Source organism: Ambystoma mexicanum, chromosome 4p, assembly GCF_040938575.1.
Source record: "Ambystoma mexicanum isolate Mex_15411 chromosome 4p, UKY_AmexF1_1, whole genome shotgun sequence".
NCBI classification, from domain to species: Eukaryota; Metazoa; Chordata; class Amphibia; order Caudata; family Ambystomatidae; genus Ambystoma; species Ambystoma mexicanum.
In genome coordinates, this window is record NC_090927.1 from 41,191,055 (window position 1) to 41,196,289 (window position 5,235).

Genomic DNA, 5,235 nt, shown 5'->3' on the forward strand with positions numbered 1-5,235 from the left:
AGGATGGCAATAAATTGCTCTAAATGGGGGTGGGTGGCTTGCACGTTTATGGGGACGAACGAGCAGAAAGTGCTTAGCTCATCGTGGTTCACATGCTGGTTCTCATGCTAGCAGTGATCTCAGAGGAAGAAAACTGTATCATATTTGTTGTTGCAACTTTCTCCGGCTTCAGCGTGAGAATGGGAGCGCAGAGCTTTCCTTCTCAGGGGGAGTGCAAGGGTGGGGGCCAGCCAGCTGCCTGCGTGCCTTGTGTGTGTGCGCGTCTCTGTCCTTGGCTGCTGCGGTGGAAGGGGAGCTGAGCATTGCTGTACTATCGCAGTGAGGCCTGTTTACCCAAGATGGAGTCGAAAGGGGGCACAAAAGATGGATGCCCCGTGTCCTACTCAGTAGTCCCATCTATGTAGCGGTCAACCGTGGTTAACTTTACATAAGGGCAAGGGGCAATCCCACTACCGGGGGCACGTGGTCCAAGCCTTGTACTGAGGAGTGTACGGCGCGAGGGGGCTGGGGGCCCCTCACTCCCATACAGAAGCTTGCAAACCAAAGGTAATGGCCGTCCTTCCCTGCTTCCGCCTTTATGGATGCAGACACACACAGTCAGTGCATCAGAGGAGAGGAAGTCTGCCTGGAATGGTCTGTTAGGTAGGTACTAGACAGAGCATAACCCTCCACTAGATAGGTCCTAGACATAGCAGAATCCTGCCTAGCTGGCCCCTAGACTAGAGCGAGAGTCCTCACTATATTGGCCCTAGACAGAGCACAATCCTTCCTAGACCACCCCTAGACTAGAGCCAAACACACCACTAGATGGGTCCTAGACAGAGCAAAACCCTTCCTAGACCACCCCTAGACTAGAGAGACACACCTCACTAGACAGGCCCTAGAGTGAGACACCACACTAGATGGGCCCTAGACTAGAGTGAGACACCACACTAGATGGGACTTAGACCCAGCACAATCCTTCCTAGACTAGAGTGAGACACCACACTAGATGGGCCCTAGAAAGAGCATAACCCTTCACTAGACAGGCCCTAGATCAAGCACAATCTTTCCTGGACAGGCCCAAGACTGAGCACAGTTTGTCCTATACATGCCCTAGACTATAGGGAGACACTTCACTAGACAGGCCCTAGACTAGAGTGAGATACCACACTAGATGGGCCCTAGACTAGAGAGAGACACCACACTATATGGGCCCTAGACCTAGCACAATCCTTCCTAGACTAGAGTGAGCCACCTCACTAGATGGGCCCTAGAGAGCATTACCCTTCACTAGACAGGCCCTAGATCAAGTACAATCTTTCCTGGACAGGTCCCAGACTGAGCACAGTTTGTCCTATACATGCCCTAGACTATAGGGAGACACTTCACTAGACAGGCCCTAGACTAGAGTGAGATACCACACTAGATGGGCCCTAGACTAGAGTGAGACACCACACTAGATGGGCCCTAGACCCAGCACAATCCTTCCTAGATTATAGTGAGACACCTCACTAGATGGGCCCTAGATTAGAGTGAGACACCTCACTAGATGGGCCCTAGAGAGCATTACCCTTCACTAGACAGACCCTAGATGTTGAGGAGCACCTGGCAGTGATGGATATGCCCAGTGATGATAATCTGTTGCATGACCCTCAAACCTTGCCTGACCTTAGAAGGAAAACAGCACCTTGGGATGTTGACAAGAGTTTATCCAGCTTACTCTCAAAGAAGATGTATAAGATATACGCTGGACAGAGTTTTACTAATAACCACCCTTGCTCATACCTGCTCAAGCCCATCAATATACAGCTTAGGCAATTTATTACCTATTTATGATTTGATATCCTACCCACTAATGAGCATCTGGGTAGATGGAGAGGGACTTCTCATGGCTAAAAGGTTATGAAGGCTGTGCAAGGGGAATATTGAAACGACGAGACATATTCTTGTTTGATAAAGAATTTTTTATTTTTATATTTGGTTAGTTGATAAAATTCAAATGCATTTCATTACATCAAAACATCATATTTCAAAATTCATAATAGTTCCAAAATGAACATAAAATATACACATAAGCAAAGGTTTTACCATCCACTACAAAACCAAAAATGTTAGTGCTCCAAAAAGAATTATTATTTCATAATTAACATTTCTAAACAAAATGGATATGCAATTATAAATGGATCCTGGTTTGCTTTCATTCTTTAATTTAAGGTGGTGTTTGTAAGCAATTACTTTACATTTTTTCTCTAGATCTGGGCAAAGCCATATCTAAGAATTGCACTATAGCAACTCTTATAGCGAGTTTGGTGGAAGTAAATATGGCTTGCCAGATCTGATCAGAATCCATCGGACAATATGATATCATAAGATCTTTAAAGAAAAGTTCTTGCAACGTGGATAATCCAGGACAAAAATTATGTGCGGCAATGTTTCTTTTTGATGTTGGTTCAAGCAGAATCGACAGATGTTTTGATCGTTAGGTAATAGTTGTCTTCTTGCCTGCACCTCTTTGGTATGCCACAGATTAAATCTGAAGCGCAAATATATGGAGATGGACATTTTTCTAGGTAGTCAGCCATTACTCGATAATATTTGCTGCCAAAGAGGTGTATATTAAAATCTTTGTATCTAGTACAATTGGCTTGGATGCAAATCGAATCAAATTGAAAGAATTTTAGCTTGGCACGCCCTGGATTCTCTATTAACAGATCGAGTGTGATTGAGGCATCAGCTAGGGCGTTTAATGTGCGAGTACGCCAAAGGTGAGGAAAGGTATGATTAGATGTTAAAAGATAATTTGCGATCACACTAAGAATGTTATTCACATCTGTTCCCAAGAATCAAATTAAAGAACCAGGAGAAGGGAGTAATTCCCGCCAGGCCTGTGAACTTTGTAAAACAGTGTGCTGTCAAGAGGTGAGAGGCATTCTCTTGGCTTACTAGGATTTGAATATTGCTCAGGTGCGAACCAACCAGGGGAAGGGAGCTAGTCCCTCTGGCAGAGAAACTATGTGCTAATAAGAGGAGGGAGGTACAACGTGTTCTTGGATCAAGACCAGGGAAAGGGAGTCATTCCCCTGGGACTGTGTGCTACTATTTTGGAACTTTGTTTGCTTTTGGACACTTTCACATTGAAAGGAACCTCATTTTTTAACACTATGGCCCTACACACTTTAGACAGTTTTGCAAGGGATAGGATAGGTTTTGGTAACAGGACATATTTTGGTTCGGGACATCCTGACATTGACTGCTTCACTAGCCTGTTTTGTTGAGGCAGGGAAATCCTCATAGCTTACCAATACGATAGGCCTTTTTTCCCCGACCTTGTCTTTTTCTTTTAATAAAAGATTTTAGCCAAAACATGACCTCTTTGTGTCCGTCTCATTCCTGAATACTCTGACGTCAAAGCCAGGTTCTTGTTTTAGAATTTCAAAACAAACGACCAGTACTCCGCAACATACATCCCGCTTTTATTTGATGCAAAATTACCTTGGTACTTGCCCACTTGCCCAAGGCCTAGCATCCCGAGTACATAGCTTCCTTCAGGGCATTCCCTAAGATTGGTGAGATGCAGCCTAAAAACCTCTGAGCACACATACCCAAGCCAGGGAAGTTAACCAAATCCATTCAGACGCAGGCTTTTTAGTGAAGCTTGGTATACAGCAGCGTTTGGATTAGAGCAAATCCCCAACCAATAAAACAATGGCTTGATCCCAACAAGAGTGATTGGGTAAAGATTACACTCCAAACGAAGGCTAGCTAGGGGGGCTCCAGAGGGTTGCATAAGAAGTGCACTAATGAAGTTGTTCTTTGAAACAGTGAGGAATCCTTTGCATGACGCCATAGCTGTACTACATAAGCAGCTGAAGATTGGGCCTGGGACCGATACAGATGTAGAGCAGGTGTTATTGCTCTCCTACCATGAGTAGCGAAGAACTTCCCCATTCCACCACTGTATTTGTCCAAGGTCACAGTGGCTTTCAAGAGATGAGACCACAGACAATTCTCTGAGGATCGTATGCCCAAGTAATCATATGTGGGCACTTGTTCCAAGATGGTACCATTAGCTTCAATGTTTAGTTTGGTCCGCTTGGATGCCCTATGCCTGAAGACCATTGATTTGGTCTTTTCAACATTAAGCACAAGGCTCAATTACTTACATTTTTTGTTAAAGATAGCCAGGTTATGTCGTAAACCCACTGGGGTAGTAGACAGGATTACATCGTTGTCTGTGGAAAAAATATGAGAAGCCGGTCAGAGCCCAATTTGGGCAGATCAAGGTATTGGTCCAGTAACTCCTCAACTAGCTCATTGATTTATATACAGAAGAGAAGGGCGGGCCAACACACAACTCTGTCGGACCCTGCTGTCTACCTCAATAGGTTGCGTTAGTTCCCCTCCCAATCCCCACCCGACTGGAGCCTTATTGTCAGTATTGAGTTTTAATATTGGCAAGTGGATTCCCAGGAATAGCTTGCTTTAACAGTACTTGTAAAAGATACTTACGAGGAATAAAGTCAAAGGCCATCCAAAGATAAACAAAGCTATCATAAATCCTGACCCGGCTTAGAGAGACCTACTTATCCAGTATCAGGTCTAATCTAAAGCTCTGATCAACTGTGCTTAATCCCCACTGGAACCGAGACTGTAGATGGCTGGTAACCTTGCACGCATTTGCCCACATTTGCAAACGACCGAGTAACACCTTGGCATAGGTTCTACTAGCTGCATCCAACAGAGAAATAAGGTCTATAGTTCCCTGGGATGCTTCTGACCCACTTTTTATGAATGGGCAGAATCTTCGCCTCACACCAAGACTATGGAACCTTAACTATAACAGCAGCGGAGTTAAACACACAACAAAACAGGCGCCCAAATGGACTTCTCATCTTTGTAGAGGTCAATGGTGATTTTATCACGGCCTATGGCCTTCCTGGTTTCTAATGTAGCAAGGGCTTCCTCTACTTCCTTCACTGATATTGTAACAGATCCCACCCCCATGGGTGGATAGCTCCAAAGGTCTACTACCTTGGGCCCCTCCTGGGGATCCCCATGTAAATCGACAAAGTGACGGTGCCATATGTCTGGTAGAATTTGACATTTCGGAGTCTCCAGCTTGTTCAGCTCCTTCCCTCAACCAGCTTCCAAAAGGAAGTGGAACCTCCCAGGCTACATGCAGACGGCAAGTCATCCCACCTATAATTAGTGTAAACATCTTTCCTTCGAATGACGTCTTTATACAAGGACCTC